The sequence below is a fragment of the Oryctolagus cuniculus genome, chromosome 15 (genome assembly GCF_051225735.1).
Source record: "Oryctolagus cuniculus isolate XC-2025 breed Fujian yellow rabbit chromosome 15, ASM5122573v1, whole genome shotgun sequence".
Classification (NCBI taxonomy): Eukaryota; Metazoa; Chordata; class Mammalia; order Lagomorpha; family Leporidae; genus Oryctolagus; species Oryctolagus cuniculus.
In genome coordinates, this window is record NC_142881.1 from 31,049,016 (window position 1) to 31,070,467 (window position 21,452).

The 21,452-nt window shown below is 37.7% G+C and overlaps 1 protein-coding gene across 9 annotated transcripts in view; it reads left to right on the forward strand.

Moving 5' to 3' along the window:
- HPSE2 (heparanase 2 (inactive)) overlaps nucleotides 1-21,452 on the forward strand; it is a 716,512-nt gene that overhangs the window by 354,778 nt on the left and 340,282 nt on the right. The window lies entirely within an intron of this gene.

Genomic DNA, 21,452 nt, shown 5'->3' on the forward strand with positions numbered 1-21,452 from the left:
TTGTAGAATGCTAGTTTTTCATGAGAGATGTTATTATGTATACTTTCAACAGTGAGTTTAGGGATGGGAATAGCTTTTAGCAGGAAGTAGTTTAGGGAATTTGAATAGCATTCCCTTTTTCCCCCAATAGCCTTTATGTTATGGTTTAATTTAATTATTGAAATTTTGTGTGGTTCTCAAACATCTCCATTTTCAAACATAAGTGCCCAAATCCCAAAGGCAAATTTAAATGCATTTTGAATTAGTTATTTCATTGTTTAACTCAAACTTTGTAATAATTGAGAATGCATTGTGTTCTGTATTGAATTCTCCTTTCCTATACCAGTCATTTTCTCTATATTACAACATTAAATTTAAATTTGAAGGGTTATTAAAGCTCAGTGAATCTAACTTCATATCATTGGCATGATTATAAAATGAAATAGTTTGTTTGACAGACTCTACAAAACCTAGTCTATTTAATTGGATGCTGTCCCTTAAAAGAGTAGATTTGTGGAAGCAAAGGCCATAGCCCTGACAAGCTTACAACCGAAATATGTTAGTGCTCCCAGGTCATACACATAAAAATATAATTGTTAGATAACCTACTCTATCTGTCTTTAGACCAGTAATGTTTACATACATTAGTTTCCATTGCTCCAAAATCATAAACAAGCATTTCTTGAATACCTGTTACAGGCAGACAGGGACATACCACAACAAGCCAGGAAGATTAATTCTATAACTCTTTGTAAATTCTTTGAAGACCGTTTGTATCTATGAATTTCAATTATCTGGCACCAAGATAAACATATTTTAATTTTATATCTTTGAAATTTTTGAAGTACCCTTGTATATTTGCTCAGCCTATTTTTTAAGCCAAGGGAAACGTAAACAAAATATTGGGATTTTAGTTTTTTCAGAATAACCATAATAACCACGTCAGGAAAGTAGAAGCAAGGGGTAGAGAGAGGGAAAATACAGGTAAATCTGTGTTATTATCAGTATTATATGTAGTTGTATCAGGTGCTAGCCCATAAATGTCAATTATTAGTTAACTAAAAAATAGAATGTGTCATGAACCTGAGCAAAGAATTATGGATAATCTAGTGCTGACTACAGTTGATTTAAAATTTTTTCCTTCTTAAAAGTGATAGTCCTTTAAATAATTAAACATGGTCAACTTGACTTCTTTTCATTTTCTTTGTTCCAGACTAAACATGCTAATTTCTGTAAAGCATTTTCATGTATCTCTGTGTGACTAAAACTCAACACAACATAGTGTTCCCAAATGTTTGTTTTTTCTTCAATTCATGTTTCAGTTGATGACTTCTTCTTCTTCTTCTTCTTCTTCTTCTTCTTCTTCTTCTTCTCTTCTTTTCTTCCTCCTCCTCCTCCAGGCAGAGTGGACAGTGAGAGAGAGAGACAGAGATAAAGGTCTTCCTTTTACTGTTGGTTCACCCTCCAATGGCTGCTGCAGCCGGTGCGCTGTGGCCAGCGCACCGCACTGATCCGAAGCCAGGAGCCAGGTGCATCCTCCTGGTCTCCCAGGCGGGTGCAGGGCCCAAACATTTGGGCCATCCTCCTCTGCACTCCCGGGCCACAGCAGAGAGCTGGCCTGGAAGAGGGGCAACCGGGACAGAATCCGGCACCCCGACCAAGACTAGAACCCATGTGCCGGTTCTCTAGCAGAGATGCAAGGGCTTTAAGCAGCACTCTGATCTGGGACATAGGCATCCCAAACAGCAGCCCAGCACTGCGGCACCACAACAAACACCTTCTCCTCCTCAGCTGAACTATTATTAATTCACTTTTCCTTGTCAAGATCTAGCGTTTTCCTGCCTTGTCCTTAAAGTCAGAAGGTTTTGGTAATCAAAGAGTAGTTTATTTACCGTAATGAACAATGGACATGAAATAAGACATCTCAAGTTTAAGATCATCAATTGTAAGGTTTTGGACAAGTCACTGTGTTCCTCTAAGCCTCAATATCCTTATTTACAAAAGAGAAATCCCAATTAAAGATTGTCATAAGATTTAAATAAATGCTTTGTAAAATGTTGTTACAAGTAATTAGTTCATCCCATTTCTGCTTCTCAAAGGTTATCTTAAATAACATTCTTGGAAATTTTCATTTACATCATCACCACCCCCTCCTTCTGAATCTTACGTCTGATATTTTTTTGAATCCTGGTAGTACTTTGATCTCAAGGAGGTCAGCAGAGGGATCAGGGGTTCAGTAACTTGGATAAGATGGGAAAATGGACATTTTTCCACTTTCCTTTATAATCGTTTGAACATCTAGCACTGAAAATGAATCCGGCCTGATCACTTAACTTGTGTACTTCTATTGTAACTACTTAAGGATATGTTCTATTCCTCTTACTAAATTATATGGATTTGGGAGATTGGGTTCTTGATCATCCAATTCTTTTGTCCCTTGAATTTAATATGTCTTCAACATTGTGGGTATTATGTTATACTACACAAATAATGAATTTAAATTCATAATTGCAAAAATATCATCTCTTTTTTAGAATCTATTTTTTGGAAAATCTTCATCTTCTTTTTCAGTAACATAATATTAGTGAAGTTTGGGGTAGGATTTGGGTGTTTGAGTCATATAGAGTTTAGAACCTCATAATCAATATAAAATGCAACAGGAGTGCTGTGTGAATTGGGTTACCAGTTCATCAATAATATGTGATAATGATCTCTCTTAACTTCTGCATTTAAATTTTCAGTCTTAATGTTGCATAGCTGTGGCTTTGGACTTTAATTTATAAGGTTTCTGTATTTTAATTATATCTAGATAAATGAAGTGAATGTTCTTTTTATGGCTCATTAACTTCATTAGTAAAGACATACTGAAGTAAAATTTGAATCACATATTTTTGCCAGCTTATTTCTAGAACTGATCTATTATAGTTTTATATTAACTTCTCTAAATGGTTTATGAATTTTAAATATAGACTAGATCATGAATTTCCAACCTCCTATAGCCCCATGAAGATAGTATCTGGGACCCACAGATGTGCCTGTATGTACGTAGTCAGTGGAGTTCTGCCTCCTCGAGGTCAGCTGAGACTCAGGAAGCTAGTTGCAGGGATGAGATGGAAAAATGGACCTTTTCTACATCCCTCTACATTTATTTGAATATCTAGTGTGATGCTGGGAGCTGTGAGAAATATAAAAATGAATGGTGCCTGCATTCTTCTATAAAAGGCTGAAAAGATGATTTCTTCTATAGAAGAATTCTTCTGTATTCTTCTATAAAGGAGAGAGGCTGAAAAAATATTTATATTGTAGTACAGAAATAATGGAATGTTGGACAGGCATTGTGGCATAGCAGATAAAGCCACCAAGCCCAGTGCTGGCCCATGTGGCCATCTGGGGACTGAACCAACAGATGGGTGATCTCTCTCTCTGTTTCTCCCTCTCTCTGTAACTCTGACCTTCATTATACAAAAGTAAGTCTTTTTTTTTTTAATAATACAATGCATTTAGTTTTTATGTGCTAGGTGCTATGTGCAAGATGGTTAAAGGCTCGCTATTGTCTGCATTTCTCAAATTAAAAAACTGAGCCCCAAAAAGATAAAATAATTTATCCATGGTTCAAACCAGTAAGCTATGGAGTTGAGATTTAAATCTAGTTCCATCTGCTCATAGTCCAACTACTGTAGGATATGAGCTGTAGGTGAGAGGTACAAACTTCCATGGGAGATTAAAGAGAGAAAATGCTGTCAGCTTGCAATTTTTGGGATGGTTGCAAATGTATTTGATAGAAATTTATTTGAACTATGTCATATGCTTTTCTGAAATTTTTAAAAAAATAGTTGAATATTTCAACATACAGAAAAATATAGAGCATAATATAATTAATACCAGTGTGCCTCCTACCTTGATTTGTCATATGTTATTATTTTATCAAATTTGTTTTAAAGCATTTTTCTAACAAAACTTTATAAGTATACTTGGAGATTTCTTTGTATTCCTCCTAGAGCTAATTTGCTCTGCCTTATAAAGTAGCTACTTTCTTGATTTTGGTATTAGTTCTAAATTTTATCTTTTTAAATCCTATGCATAAAAAAATAAACCGATAATAATACCAATGGGTGACATTGAATGGCTGCTCTAATTTTCTGGGACTTGCTCCATTCTTTTAAATATGGCTTTTATTTTTTTCTTCCAGAATATTTTTATTTAAGGTATACAAACTTCATTTATTTCATAAATACTACTTTAGGAACATAGCAATTCTTCCCACCCTACCACTCACACCCCCATGTTTCTTTTCCTCCCTCTCATATTCCCATTCTTATTTTTTACTAAGATCTATTTTCAATTAACTTTATACACGTAATGCACGTAATGTTAACTCTATACTAAGTAGAGAGTGCAACAAATACTAAGAAAAAAAAAAAAAACCTGTTACTCAACAGTCTAGACAAAGGCTGTTCAGAGTCACCACATCTCATAGTGTTAATTTCACTTCTATAGATTACCTGTTAGGTGCCCTTTTAGTTATCACAGATCAGTGAAAACATATGGTATTTGTCATTTTGGGACTGGCTTATTTCACTAAGTATAATGTTTCTCAGTTGCATCCATTTTGTTGCAAAAGACAAGATTTCATTTTTTTTAACCACTGTGTAGTATTCCTTGGTATACATATCCCATAATTTCGTTATCCTGTCTTTAGTTGACAAACATTTGGGTTGATTCCATATCTTAGTTATTGTGGATTGAGCTGTAGTATACATGGAGCTATAGATAATTCTTTCAGATGCTGATATATTTTGCTTTGGGTAAATTCCTAGAAATGGTTTGGCTGGGTCATATGATAGGTCATTTCTGAATTATCTCCATTCTATCTTCCAAGTGGCTGTACCAGTTTACATTCCCACCAGTAGTGGATTAGGTTACCTTTCCCCCAAGAAACTCTGCAGCATTTGTTGGTTGTTGATTTCTGTATGAAAGGCATTCTAACCTGGGTGAGGTGAAACCTCATTGTGGTTTTGATATGCATTTATCTGATGGCTAGTGATCTTGAGCATTTTTTATGTGTCTTCGGCCATATGAATTTCCTCTTTTGAAAAATGTCTGTTTAAGTTCTTTGCCCACTTATTAACTGGGTTGTTTGTTGTTGTTGAGTCTCTTGATCTCTTTGTATATTCTGGGTATTAATCTTTTATCACTTGCACAGTTTGCAAATAACTTATCCTGTTCTGTAGGTTGTCTCTTACTTTGCTGAGTGAACCCTCTCCCTGCCTCCAAAGTAAATAACAATCACTTTTCTATATTTCTTTATATTTTTCTTAATCAGTTGTTCATCCCTAGACACTACAGTTTGGTCTTGTTCATTTTTTTTCTTTCATGCTTTGGAAATGTCTTTTAATCTAAGATTTTTTTCTCTATCTTTTCTTCTTCCTTACAGTTTTTCTTTGGAAGAATCCAGGGCATTTGACTTCCAGAGTTTCCAAAATATTTAAGCATATTCCTGTCATCTGTATTTCCTGAAAACTGACAGCTGGATTTAGATGCTTGGTTAGACAGGTTCAGTATTTTTGGAAAAAAAATAGTTCCCAAACATTTAATTTCAGGATTCTTTTATTTCTTTGAAGACCTCCCAAAAGCTTTTGCTTATTTGGACTGTGTTTATCAATATTTGCCATATTAGAAATTAAAACTGAAAAAAATTAAAAATATTTATGTAATACTTAATTTTAAAATAACAACAATAAGTCCATTATAAACTAACATAAATAACATTTAAAAATCATAAATAATTATATTTTAGGAACTGAGAAAATCTGGTGAGAAGAATAACATTGTTTTACATTTTTGCAAATCTCTTTAATGTCTGGCCTAATAGAAGACAGCTGGATTATAATATCTGCTTTTACATTCAATCTGTTGCATTATGTTGCTTTATTTGAGGGATATGAAGAAAATCTGGTCTCATACAGACATGTAGCTTGAAATATAAGGACCTCACAGATCCCTTGAAAGGGTTCCAGGGTCCTTACACTACACTGAAAACTTCTATATAAGTTTATAGGCGGGTTTGAGTTTTTTTATCAAGAGGGCCAGGATGGCTGGTTGCACCTCTTTTGTGGTGATAGCAGCTATTGATGCTCAGTGTCCAAATGCATTGATTCATTGGAGGATGCAAAGTAATAATAGTCTACCATTTCTTTTTAAGTTATTAGCTGTAACACTTTCAAGACAATGAATGGATTCTCTATCATCCTCCAGAGGTAACAAATTAAGTTTTTTCTAAATTGCTTATTTATTTAATTTATTTGAAAAGCAGAGAGAGAGAGCGAGCAAGTGAGCACAAGCTGGTTCACTCAAGCCCAGAACTCACTCTGGGTCTCCCATATGGGTGGCTGACCACTTGGGCTATCACTTGCTGCCTTCCAGGATATACAATTGCAGGAAGTTAGAATCAGAAGCCTAACTAGGATTCAAATTTGTGGTTGTTTCAAATGGTGGCTTAACTACTGTGCCAAATTTCTGATCCAAATTAGTTTTTAGAGTATCAATGAGGATTAATGTAACTAAATTTATTTTATGACTTCTAAACAACTACAGTTATTCTTTTTGAAGCTTATGTTGCCACATCTGAAACTTATTGAAGTTTCTTGAAATTTTCTCCTGAGTCTTGTTACTGGAGAAGCTAAGCCTTGTTATTTCTTCATAATTCAGCATCTCTAAAATAAGGGTTTCCTGTTTATTTGGAAGCATTTTTTTCTGTCTTAGAACTATATAAAATAATAGTGCATATATGATCAGTAGCATCTTAAACTTGGTGAAATATCTTAACATAATTGAGACCTATTTCTTGTTTAACATCTGATTGAAGCATGTTAGGAATCCCTCCTCCATCTTATTTTATCATCTGAAACACTAGTCTAAGCTTACTCTTGATGGGCTATGAAAAATATTCTGAGGATTGTACCAAGATATTTTATGCTCAAAAGTGTTTTATAGCACTTCTGCCTACATTCCTCATTGGATGAATTTAATCACATGATTCTAATTCAAGTGTAAGAGATGCTAGGAAATGCAGTCTTCTTTGGACCAAAGAAGAGATGGTATTATGAACACAGCAATACTTATGCAAAACTGATTTGCCAGGTGTCTGTGTCTCAGTCTCTTCTTCCATAAAATGAAGATAATAAAACCTCCTTTATAGGGTTATGTTAAGGATTAAATAAACTAGTACATGTAAACTATTTCATTTAATACCTAACATATTTCATTGTTTAATAAATGTTACCTATGAATAACAATATTATTTCAATAACAATGACTTAAAACGAAGTCTGAAGCCTGGTTGTCCCTTAAAAGGTATTCCTCAGAACACTTTCAGATTCAAGATATATCTGTGCTGTGAACCAATCCCTTAATAAGACCATATTTTTTGAATTCACCTTAGATTATCAGGTCAAAGATTAAAGATCTCCAGAAATAAAAATAGTTGGTAGTCATGATTTGGGTTTTGCTTCTTCCCCAAGGAATCCAGTTCCATTTTTGTCTAAAGGCTTCATGGGTTGTTAGGTGCTTGGAAAGCTGTCTGCTTCTTGACTATTTGAGAATGCTTTTAAAAGTTTCCAGAAACTGCTGTTTGTTGATAAATCAGAACAATCAGAAAGAAGAGTATTAGTGAAACTGTAAAAGTAAGAACAAGATTTTATGCAGTGGTGCCAGCTGTCATCCCACTTAGGAACACACATCATAGATTTCAGTGCTTTTCAGACATCTGCTCTCTTAGCCATATAAAACAGTCGTTCTGTCAGCAAAACTCCTGGCAAATGAACTCCATTATTTCAGAAATCACATTCCCAGGCCTGGTGCCTGTATCCCTCTCCATAGTTATGGATATGGAGAAGTCACATAATATTCTCTTGCAAAATTAGCTCATGACCCATTATTTGTATACAGATTTTCTTATCCAGTAGCTGGAATTCAAGCTTCTTTCTACATTAACTAAATATGTAGCACTAGATCAATGGTATCTGGGCACTCTCTCTATCTTCTAATCTGAAAAGAGTAGCCACTATCTAAATCCTTTCCCGTGTGGATCATGACAAGTTGTCTCTAGTCATCCATCTGGTGCAGATTCTTAGCTACCTCACCTAGACTTTTAGAATCCTTCAAGCTGAACTCATTCCTCATGACAATTATCTAAACCCTTAACATTTTGAGATTGAACCCAGATCTTGCAGTTTATTTCAAGCTGTTTGTCAGCTTTCACTTGAACCTAGAAACCATTGTTGTCATTTGAACTCCTTACCATCTGACGATTGAAACCAGACCCCAGGCTGGTCTTCCAAGCTTTTTAATGACAAGAGATTGAACCCAGACCTCATTCCTGACATCCAAAACTCTTACCATTTGAGGACTAAATTCATTCCCAAATTTCATCCAAGCTCCATGCCATTTGGGGACCAAATTAGGTCTTAGGACTTTTATCTGAGTTCTTTACAGTTTCTGGATTTAACCCACGTTGCTTGTAAGTTATCAAAGCATTGTATCAATTGGAGATCGACTGCACACCACAAGGCGAACAGCCAAGCTCTTCAGCAGTTAGATATTGAACCCAGACCTTGCTGAGGATTGTCTTCCAAGTTTTGTGCCAGCTGGATTTCAAGCCAGTCTGTGGCCGCCTTCCAACCTCCTTATTGATGATGGAGAAACAAGAGGTCCCCAAATCATTTTAAGAATTCAATCCCAAGGGATCAAATCTATCTGTGGTCATTATCCAACATCTTTACCAGCTGTGGATTGGAGTCAGCTGTCAAAACCCAAGTAGAAAGAATGATTGAAGGTCTACATATCTTTTTAGCTGTTAAAGATCTTTAATGATGATATTAGTAGCTCTGAGGAGCTGTACTTCTCAAAACATGGTTTTTCCACCACCTGCACAAGAATCACCTGAAGCTGCCTATTACAAAGCAGATTTCTGGGCCCTGTCCCAGATCTTCTGACTCAGAATTGTTAGGCCTATGGCCATGGAATCTGCATTTTAGCCAGCATTTGAGCTGATTCCCATGCATACTAAAATTTGAGAACCATTGCTCTTAAGCAGAATTCTCCATATCTGTTGGAGAATGATCCCAGGTCGTCCAGCTGCCATCCAGCTGCTCAACAGCTGGGTCTGAAATGCAGGTTCTTATTAACATACTCTATCAGTGCATTACTTCATTAGCTTGGTTGTATAAGCCAAGTTTTTCCTAACTGTTAGTCAGTTGTACCAGTTTATAGGATCAGGCTTATTCCGCTGGTTCAGTAAGTATGGGGGGAGGGGAGTAACTTGATTTGTGGCAGAGCACAGCCATCTCTTCCACAGGGTTTTAATTTCCCACTCAAAGAGGACCACCGATACAGTACCTTGCCTTAGGGGAGGCACATCAGCAACTCTGCACGCATGTTCCTCAGGACTACACCCTTCTGCAAAGCTAGAAAGGCTAGAATTTCCTAAATGAGTTTGAAAACTGGTTCTCCCTCTGGTTTGCTTTGGCAGGAAGTTGGTCAAGTTGGCATAACTCTAAACTTCTTGCCCAACATATTTCTTCCTGCTCTCTTGTGTCACTCCCTCCCCCAATATAAAAAAAAATCCAAACATTTGCAAATGTACTGTTTTATAAGGAAATGCAGAGGGGTGGAGAATGAAAAACAAACAATCTAGATGTTAACATCTGGAGCAGACCAAATTAAGACATAAGAACTCATTACTGTAGCAATTACTTACTAAGTCTGGGAAACTTAAACCTAAATCTGGGTTGAAATTTTTCAAGCATGTCTTAGTATAAAAATAACTTGGGAAAAATCTGCATGGTGTATTGTGAATCAAATTGAATTTCATGTCCACTATTGAAAATGCATGGCCCTTTTTTCCCATTGATTCTGAGGGGAGAGGAATACTCTATAGGGCTGAAATGTGTGCCTTTGCTCTAAACCAATGGCTTTTGTCAATACAAGACAACTTGTATTTTAAACAATAAAGTATTTCTCCATACGTAAGATGGCTGCTTATATTTTAAACCTGTTGGTTAAAGTAAAGCTAAAATTCACCTAATATTAGAAATTTTGTTAATAAGCATTGCCTGTGTCTACATAGGTACTTTTCCTACAGGATTAGATTTAGTAGGTGTGAAACATAATTCTTTTAAATTCATTACCCTCTTTTAAGAAGGTATAACCACTAAGGCTCAGTGTTGTGTCACTGAGTCTACTGTTTTCAGACTGAAGCCTTTTATTTCTGAATCATAGGTGTCCTTTGCCTGTTAGATGGACGAAAGCATGTTTCAGGTCTCAATGACCCCCTCCTTCCCATTCCTTATCCTGCTTTCCTCTGTCTCTTCATTTTCTCCTCCCTTTCCTTATGCCATCTCCTTCCTCCTCCCTGGCATTTATTGCTTTTTTCTTACCCATTAGAATGTGTCTTCAGTAGGATAAAGACTATGCCTGCTTCATTCACTGCAGTTTCTTTAACCCCTAGCAGATAGTAGACAAGAATACTTATTAATTGCCTGAGTACTTGATTGAATAAACTAATGAACAAATGAATGAACAAGTATAACCAAAAAATAAACAAGTAACTTTTAAGATTCCTGATGGTACTGGAGAAAAGTAAGAGATAAAAATGTTGTTAGTAAAGGAGGTGTTGAAAAATCACTATAAAATTCAATCCAGCCCTTTGCTATAAGGCTGAGTTATGTTTTTGTTTGTTTTGTGTGGGGGATTTGCTTTTTTATTTTTAATTGTGATAAAATATATGTAACATAAAACTTACTATTTTAAAATCATTTAAAGTATATAATTCAATGACATTAAGTACTTCCACATTGTTGCGATGCAACCATTACAATCATCCTTCTCCAGAACCTTTTTGATCTTGAAAAACTGAAACTCTGCCCATTGAACAGTAATTCTCCATTTCCACCCCACTCCCAGCCCTTGGCAAACACTATTCTACTTTCTATCTCTCTATGATTTTGATTACTATAAGTCCATCCTATGAGTGAAAGCTTACGATATTCATCCTTTTGTGAATGGCTTATTTCATTTAAAGTAATATCTTTTAAGTTTCATCTTTGTTGTAGCATGTGTCAGGATTTCCTTTTTAAGGCCAAATAATATTCTATTCATTGTATACATGTACTGCATTTTGTTTATCCACTGTCCAATGCTGATACTTTGGTTGTTTCAACCTTTTAGCTGTTAAAATAATGCTACCATAAATGGGTACATAAATATCTGTTCATGCCTTTGCTTTCAATTCTGCGGTTGTACATTCAGAAGTAGAATTGCTGAATCATATGCTTATTTTAAAGTTTTTGAGGAACCATCTTGTTTTCCATAGTAGCTGCACCATTTTATATTGCCACCAGTATACAATTGTTTGTATTTCTCTACATCTTTGCCAGTCAACACTTACTGTCTTTTTAAAAATAATGGTCATCATAGTGGATGTGAAGTGATAGCTCATGGAGAGTTTTTTTTTAATGTTTTATTTTAGAGGAAGGGAAGGAGGAAGAAAGTGAAGGAAAGGGGGAGGGGAGAGAGAGAGAGAGAGAGAGAGAGAGAGAGAGAGAGAGAAACTGTCATTCACTGATTCATTGTCCCAAATGCCTGCAACAACTTGGTCTGGGCCAAAGCTGAAGCCAGAAGCTAGGAAATCAATATAGGTATTCCACATGGAAGGACCCAATTACTTGAACCATTCACTGCTGCCTTCTAGGGTGTCCATTAGTAGGAAGTTAGACTCCGAAGTCAGAACTGGGAATCAAACCCAATGACTCCAATGTGAGATGCAGGCATCTTATCCAATAGGTTAAATGCTTGCCCCTCACTGTGGTTTTGATTTGTGTTGCTTTAATGACTGGTGGTACTGAGAATCTTTTCATGTGCTTACTGATCATTTGTCTGTTTCCTTTGGAAAAGTATCTACTCAAGTCCTTTACCAATTTTTGAATTGGGTTATTTGCTTTTTGTTGTTGTTGTTGAGTTTCAGGAGTGTATGAGATTTGATTCATAAGTCTGTATCAAAGTCAATACAGAAGCCTGGATGGTATTGCACAAATAATCTGTACCACGAATCAGGTGATTATGAGTTGTAACCTTTGTAACCTAGGCTCTACCTCTTACCTTGCTGTATGACTTTGGTAAGTTTGTCATTTTTTCTAAACTATGGCTTTCTTGAAATTTGCACTCTCCTTAGCATCTAGTAAGACATGTTTATAAAGATTTGAAAACTATGAGGGCTTTTGCAAAGAGGAAGCAGTATATATTAATCAGGATTCTTCAGAAAAATAAAACCCCAAAAATGAGTGTGATTGTATATGTAAATGTAGGAGCATCCCTGAGAATTGGTGGATCCATTCTCAACATGGCTGACTCACATGGCTGGTGAGTTGGTGCATGCACAATGCCAGTTGAGGTAAAGGCTAGAAATCTCATTTCCTTTCCACATGGGTCTCTCCTCAGGGTATTTGTCTTCTATTTGGAATGATGGCTATGCACTAAGAATGAACATTCTTGGAGTATTCTATTGCTTCAGTTGTCATAGAGTCCAGATTTAAAGACAGGAGATTTAAGGGCTGGCATTGTGGCCTAATGGGTAAAGATGCCATCTGCAATTCTGGCATCCTGTGTGGGTGCCAGTTTGTGTGCCAACTGCTCCACCTCTGATCCAGTCCCTGCAAGTGTTCTGGGAAAAGAAGTTCAAGATGGTCCAACTGCTTGGCCCCCTGCTACCCACATGGGAGGCCTAGAAGAAGCCCCTGGCTCTTGGCTTTGGCCTGTCCCAGTTCCAGCCATCGTGGTCATCTTGAACCAGCAGATGAAAGATCTCTCTATATCTCTCAGACTTTCAAATAAATAATAAAGTAAGACCTTTTTTTTAAAAAAAATAAAGGACAGGATATATGGATTCCATCTTACAGTAGAAGGATTATCAAGTCTTTGGGGCCATGTTTTAAATTTACAACAAAGTTATATCCACAACCCCATTATTGAGTCTTCTCTCCATCCCATTTCTGATATTTCTATTTTAAATTAAAATATTATATAATGGAGTAAAAAATAAAAATAGTATCAATGGAGTCAGGTTTTTTTTTTTTTTTGCTTCCCTTACACAATATAGATACTTAAAAGCCCTTACAGTTTTCTCTTGTTCTATGATATTGCAGCATGTACAATATTTCAGCATCTCATATGTACTTGGCATTGTTATGAACACTTAGAATACAATGGTGAACAAGATAGACAAGGTTTTTGCATTATTGGACCTTACCCTTTAGTGTAAAGACTTTGTATATGAGTATGTTTTCTCTATTTTTACTTTTGCCTAAGCAATGGAAATTTCCTCAGAAGTAGATGTCCCTCATTGCATTGGCTAGAACTGTGTCACATGTGGGTCCAGAGCTGTGGCACAGTAGGTTAATCCTCTGCCTGTGGCACCAGCATCCCATATAGGCGCTGGTTCTAGTCCCAGCTGCTCCTCTTCCAATTTAGCTCTCTGCTATGGCCTGGGAAGGCAGTGGAAGATGGCCCAGGCCCCTGAACCCATGTTGGAGACCCGGAGGAAGCTCCTGGCTCCTGGCTTCAGATTGGCGCAGCTCCGGCCATTGTGGACATCTGGGGAGTGAGCCATTGGATGGAAGACCTTTCTCTCTGTCTCCCTCTCACTGTCTGTAACTCTACCTCTGAAATAAATACGAATCTTAAAAAAAAAAGAAGAATTGTGCCACATGCCCATACTTAAACCAATCTTAGCAGTGGAAATAAGAGCACTATAACTGAGTTACATGACTTAGTACTCACTCCCTGGAAATGGAAACTGTCTCTTCACAAACACTAGTCTACTCATAGAAGGATAAATAAAATTGAAATTCTTTCAGCAAAGAAGGAGCTGGCTTCAGCAACTTTAATAACTTAGTTTTAAATTGGGAGGTTAGGCAGTGCTTCTCTTGAAAAGATGCCATTTATACTTAAATCTGAATGGCTGGAAATAGCCTTGCTCAAGGAAAAGGGAGTACTAAAGGACCCATACAGTATAGTAATAGACATTTCACCTAGTTCTCCGGGCTTTTCTCAAATAATTATCCACACATCCATCACAGCCTTTCCAGTCTTAACTTATATGGCTCACTATGATCATAAGGGACATTATCACCACTGTAATATTTTCAAGTACCACAGGAAATAAAAATGAACAAAGTTTTTGAGTTATTTTAATAACATTGCAGTGAATTAAAATATTCATGCAAAAAGTACTGTTATTGAATATCTGGATTCTTTTTTGCAATTGGGACTGCTGTGTAACCACCACCCATATCAAAAAATAAGTCATTACCCATACTAAGAACAATCTTCTATGACCTAAATTTACACTCATTCACTATAATGTCCTCTTTGAAATTAACCACTGTATTAAGTCTATAATTTCAACATTATTTGACTCCTGAATTAATTTAGTACTTTAAAAAATTATTTATTATTTATTATTTATTATTCGAGAGGCAAAGTTATGGGTTCACTCCCCAAATGGCTGCAACAGACAGAGCTGGTCCTAGTAGCTTCTTCTGGGGGTCAGGGGCCCAAGCACTTGAGCCATCTTCCAGAGCTTTCCCAGGCCATAAACAGAGAGCCAGATCAGAAGTGGAGCAGCTGAGACATGAATCGGTACCCATATGGGATGCCAGCACTGCAAGTGGCAACTTAACCTACTGCACCATAGTGCTGGCTCCTTCATCTAGGACTTTAAACCGCAAAGTCATGAGTTGTTGACACTGGAAGCAGGAGGAAGACTTGATCTAATTGTGGTGTTTAGGAAACAGGCCTAGTGAGAGGTTCTTAAGCCCTGAGAAGTTATTTTTTACAAGGGGGTTGGTAGTCAAGCCTATCCACACTCTCTTTCTCTGCCTCCTGGCTTACCATGTGATTGTTCCTCTACTCATGCTCTGCCATTGCTTCACCAGATGGCCAGATCAATAGGTCTACCTGATCTTGGATTGTGGACTTGCAAAACCATGAGTATTTTTTTTGTTCTAGTACTATTGGTTGAACTCTGTAATTAACACACAATTATTCTTAGGTGTTTAAATTTTAACTGAAAAGTGATCCCTGTTAAATATAAGAGTGGGAATAAGAGAGAGAGGAGATGTACAATTTGGGACATGCTCAATCGGACTTGCCCCAAATGGTGGAGTTAGAAACGTGCCAGGGGATTCCAATTCAATCCCATCAAGGTGGCATGTACCAATGCCATCTCACTAGTCCAAGTGATCAACTTCAGTTCATAGTTGATCATACTGATAGGTCTAAGAGTCAAAAGGATCACACAAACAAGACTAGTGTCTGCTAATACTAACTGACAGAATAAAAAAGAGAAAGAATGATCCAACATGGGAAGCGGGATACACAGCAGACTCATAGAATGGCAGATGTCCTAAATAGCACTCTGGCCTCAGAATCAGCCCTTAAGGCATTCAGATCTGGCTGAAGAGCCCATGAGAGTATTTTAGGCATGGAAAGCCAAGACACTCTGGCAAAAATAAAGAAAGAAGAAGACCTAAATAGAAGATCTCTGTAAGTGAGATCCCAGTGGAAAGAACGGGGCCATCAAAGAAGGAGGTACCTTTCTCTGAAGGGAGGAGAGAACTTCCACTTTGACTATGACCCTGTCGGAATAAGATTGAAGTCGGCGAACCCAAAAGGCTTCCATAACCTTGGCAACTCATGACTAGAGCCTAGGGAGATTACTGACGCCATAAATAAGAGTGTCAAATTGTTAAATCAACAACAGGAGTCACTGTGTACTTACTTCTCATGTGGGATCTGTCCTTAATGTGTTGTCCAATGTGAAGTAATGCTATAACTAGTACTGAAACAGTATTTTTACACTTTTTGTTTCTGTGTGGGTGCAAACTGATGAAATCTTTACTTAATATATACTGAATCGATCTTCTGTATATAAAGATAATTGAAAATGAATCTTGATGTGAATGGAATGGGAGAGAGAGTGGGAGATGGGAGGAGTATGAGTGGGAGGGAAATTATGGTGGGGGGAAGCCAATGTAATCCATAAACTGTACTTTGGAAATTTATATTTACTAAATAAAAAAAAGAAAAGAAAAGAAAAAAAATGAGCCTAAACAAACCTCATTCCTGCTTCACAGCCCATCTTATTTTGTTGTAGTAATTAAAAGCTGACTAATACAGAAATGATTCTGACCCAGGAACTCATTTGAGCCAAAATGGTGTGGCAAATGATTCATGCTCATGGAATGTACTGGTCTTCTTATGTTCCTTCTCCTGAAGTAATTGTTAGATAGAATGGCCTTTTGAAATCACAGATAGAGTGATGAGAAGTCAACAGTATTTGGCAGAGTTGTGGCTAGGTTCTTTAGAAGACTGTGTATGCTTTGATTTAGTGTTCAACAAGGGACTATTTCTCCCATAGCTCATGGGTCTAGAAATCAAGGGGGTAGAAATAGAAATTGTAGCACTTACCATTACCTGTAGTGATCCACTAGCAACATTTTTGCTTCCTGTTACTACAGTGTTATAATCTGTTGACCTAGAGGTCTTAGTTCCAAAAGCAGGAATATTTTCACCTTAACACACATGATGGCTACATTGAACTGGAGATTAAGACTGCCACTTGGCCATTATAGGCACTTTATGCCTCTAGGCCAACAAGGGAGTTACAGTGTTGGCTGAGATGATTGATCCAAGCACCAAAGGGGAAATTTGACTACTACCCTGAAATGAAGGTACAGAAAAATATATCTGGAATAAAGGAGATCCTTTATGCCAGCAACAGTTGGAGTGGGATCATGCTGAGGCCTGAAACTCAATCTAGATCTTCAAAGTATATGGCAGGGGCCCAACTACTTGAGCTTCCCAGGGTACTCATTAGCAGGAAGCTGGAAGTTGGAGCAGAGCCAGGACTTGAACCTAGGTACTCCAACATGGGATTCAAGTATCCCAAATGGCGTCTTAACTGCTAGGCTAAAAGCCCACCTCATAATATATTTTAATAATATTTTGGCCTAGTGGTTATAAAGTAGGTATGCAACTTGGGACACATTCTTTTTGGTCTTTGTGCTTCTGTGCTCCCCCCCTATAAAACCACAATGCCTCCAGCTGCAGCATCAATGGATGTTGTAAGGACATTAAAATGTGTACATAGTACAGGGTCCATAAGACAGAAATATCCATGGATATACTTCGAGGTTTTATTTCTATTTTCATAACCAGTGGTCACAACAACCCAGTGAAGGTGGCAAGGACCCTGTTGTAAACTGTTTTGTAGCTGAGGTGGTGGTGCTCAGAGAGGTTGGGCAGGATGCCATTTAGTATGTATGCAGAATGACCCAACAACTGTGGCACTGTAAATCCTTATTGTGGGATACAAATATTTAGAATTCATACTTAAGTGGAAAATTATGTCTAAATGTAGCATGAATTGGATTTGAGTTCACCCTAATTCCAAGCTTGTCAGACAGCCTTTTCATTTCTGCTTCAGGAAAGCTGGTAGAAGTCATGGACTCCATGTCAGAGACAAAGAACTTTATTGGTAACACACCAGCAGACAGGAAGAGCCACCCCGGTTTTACATAATTCCCTAGGCTGAACCTGGGAATTCTGCCAACACACCTGGGGATGACCATAAGAAAGGCAACTAAGAGTGGGAGACTTAATGTCCCTTTTCTCCCAAGGTCGTCAGTAGCTGAAACAACACTGAGAAATAGCCCGAATAAAAGAAGATTTTGAATGTTCTCATTATAAATAAATGATAAACAAGATGATGGACAAGCTAAATATCCTGAGTTGATAACACAATGTATAAATGTACTAAAATATAAAAATGTATGCCTTAAATATGTGCAGTTTTTATCTGTTGATTAAAAATGAATCAATACTTTTTTTAAAGGACAGATAGCTCAATTTGAAAAAAAACTTTACATCATACTTTGCTTCAAAATTAATATCAGTGGATGACCACAGTCCAATCCCTGCAAGACTACAAAAGGCCCAGACTCTTCAGTAATGAGAGTTTGGATTACTCTTCCAGGTAAAGAACCATGACCAGCTGAGTTGTTTTCTGAACGCAAAGTGTTTAGAGAACTGGTAGTAGAAGAAGGTAACTGTAGGGCGGAGCCAAGATGGTGGAATAGTGAGGGCACGCACCGATAGTCCGGGAAAATTTAGTTTAATAAAAGGGGAGTTACGGTAGCCGCAGAAAAAAGAACCAGGAAAATATTGCAGGGGAAACCCTTCTGGATGGAGTAGCCATGAATCGGAGGACCTACTGGCAGAACAAGATCGCCCACCGCGCGGAAGCCAAGTCGCGGGACCGAGCCGCAGAAGCCCCAGGGTCTGCGCGCCAGTGCTCCAAGGGGAGTGCATGCCACACAGACAACAGCGGGGAGACTTGGGACACTCAGGGCTCCGAGTCCACACATCGGCGCTGGAAGGGGAGGTGAGCTCAATAACCCGAGACATTGGTGGGGAAACGGGGGTCAGAATCTAGAGGGGGGCCGGAAAGTGCAGCAAACTCACTACTGGAAAGAAGGAAAAAAAAAAGCTTCGGGGTTTCTCTTCCCCCTAACCTTGCAAAGGTTACAAGGCTGCAAGGCTTGAAGAATTCCCAAGAGACAAAGAGCAGGCCTCCTCTCTGGACTTACATATCAATGGGGGAGAGTTAAGGAACTGAGTCACTACAATTCAGTAGCCTAGGCAACCCAGTGGGAGTCCAGAGGAGCCAAAGACTAGAAGCGAAATACCATCAATTCTGCACAGCCGTGCCCTGCGGTGTTACTTACCCCCTGAATAAATAAAATAAATAAATAAATAAAAAGAGAGAGATTTACCACGCATAACCTGAGGGTGTCACCTTTGCACACCCTTAACCAGGAAGAACCAGGCAGAGCTCTCAGGCCGCACCCATCTCAAGCCTCCAAGGCTCCTCCAACAGCAGGCAGTCCACTTAACACGGACACAGTATAAAAAAAAAAAAGAAAAAAAAACGCACAGTGACGCAAGAAGAATTAACTATGCTGAGTAACAAACACAGAAATAGAGGGAGCAAGATCAACGATGACACTATGATGCCTCCAAATAAGCAAAACACCCCAAGCCAAGAGTATGAAGATGATGAGATAGAAGAAATGCAAGATACGGATTTCAAAAAATTTATGATAAGAACATTTAGAAGTTTTCAAAAGCAAATCCTTGAACTACAGAAATCCTTAATGGACAAGATTGAAAATCTCTCTCGTGAAAATGAAATTTTAAGGAAGAGTCAAAATGAAACTCAGAAACTAGTAGAACAGGAAAGTGTTATAGTGAAGAGAAATCAAAATGAAATGAAGAGCTCAATAGATCAAATGACAAACACATTAGAAAGCCTTAAAAACAGAATGGGTGAAGCAGAAGAGAGAATATCGGACTTAGAAGATAGAGCACAGGAAAACATACAGTCAAACCAAAGAAAAGAAGAGGAAATTAGAAATCTAAAAAATATTGTTGGGAATCTACAGGATACTATTAAAAAAACCAACATTCGAGTTCTAGGAGTTCCTGAAGGCATGGAGAGAGAGAAAGGATTGGAAGGCCTTTTTAGTGAGATACTAGCAGAGAACTTTCCAGGTTTGGAGAAGGACAGAGATATCCTAGTACAGGAAGCTCATAGAACCCCCAATAAACATGACCAAAAGAGATCCTCACCACGACACGTGGTAATTAAGCTTACCACAGTGAAACATAAAGAAAAGATCCTAAAATGTGCAAGAGAGAAACGTCAGATTACTCTCAGAGGATCTCCAATCAGACTCACAGCAGACTTCTCATCAGAAACACTACAGGCTAGGAGGGAATGGCGAGACATAGCACAGGTGCTAAGAGAGAAAAATTGCCAGCCCAGAATATTATATCCTGCCAAGCTCTCATTTGTGAATGAAGGTGAAATAAAGACCTTTCATAGCAAACAGAAATTGAAAGACTTTGTGGCCACTCGTCCGGCCCTGCAAAAGATACTTAAAGATGTGCTACACTCAGAAACACAGAAACACGGCCATCAATATGAAAGAAGGGAAAGGAAGAACACCTACCAGTAAAAGAGCATGGGAAGCTCAAAGCATATACTAGAAAATATTTCCGGGAAAATGGCAGGGCAAAGTCACTACGTATCAATAGTCACATTGAACATTAATGGTCTGAATTCTTCAGTTAAAAGACATCGTTTGGCTGACTGGCTCACAGAACACAACCCAACTATTTGTTGCCTACAAGAAACACATCTCTCTAACAAAGAGGCATGCAGACTGAAAGTGAAAGGTTGGAAAAAGATATTCCATGCCAACAGAAACCAAAAAAAAGCAGGTGTAGCCATATTAATATCAGACAAAATAAACTTTAATACAAAAACTGTTAAGAGAGACAAAGAGGGACACTATATAATGATTAAGGGTTCAATTCAACAGGAAGATGTAACTATTATAAATGTATATGCACCTAATTACAGGGCACCGGTCTATTTAAAAGATATGTTAAGGGACTTAAAGGGAGATTTAGATTCCAATACAATGGTACTGGGGGACTTCAATACTCCACTCTCAGAAATAGACAGATCATCCGGACAGAAGATCAACAAGGAAACAGCAGATTTAATTGACACTATTGCCCAAATGGATCTAACAGATATCTACAGAACTTTCAACCCTACATCTACAGACTTCACATTCTTCTCAGCAGTGCATGGAACCTTCTCTAGGATTGATCACATACTAGGCCATAAAGCAAGTCTCAGCAAATTTAAAAGAATTAGAATCATACCATGTAGCTTCTCAGACCACAGCGGGATGAAGCTGGAAATTAGCAACTCAGGAAACCCCAGAACGTATGCAAACACATGGAGACTGAACAACATGCTCCTGAATGAACAATGGGTCATTCAAGAAATCAAAAGAGAAATCAAAAACTTTCTGGAAGTAAATGAAGACAACAACACAACATATCAAAACTTATGGGATACAGCAAAAGCAGTATTGAGAGGCAAATTTATAGCAATAGGTGCCTATATCAAGAAATTGGAAAGGTACCAAATAAATGAGCTTTCAGCGCACCTCAAGGACCTAGAAAAACTGCAGCAAACCAAACCCAAATCTAGTAGGAGAAGAGAAATAATTAAAACCAGAGAAGAAATTAACAGGATTGAATCCAAAAAAACATTACAAAAAATCAGCCAAGCGAGAAGCTGGTTTTTTGAAAAAATAAACAAAATTGACACCCCATTGGCCCAACTAACTAAAAAAAGAAGAGAAAAGACCCAAATCAATAAAATCAGAGATGAAAAAGGAAACGTAACAACAGACACCACAGAAATAAAAAGAATCATCAGAAATTACTACAAGGACCTGTATGCCAGCAAACAGGAAAACCTATCAGAAATGGAT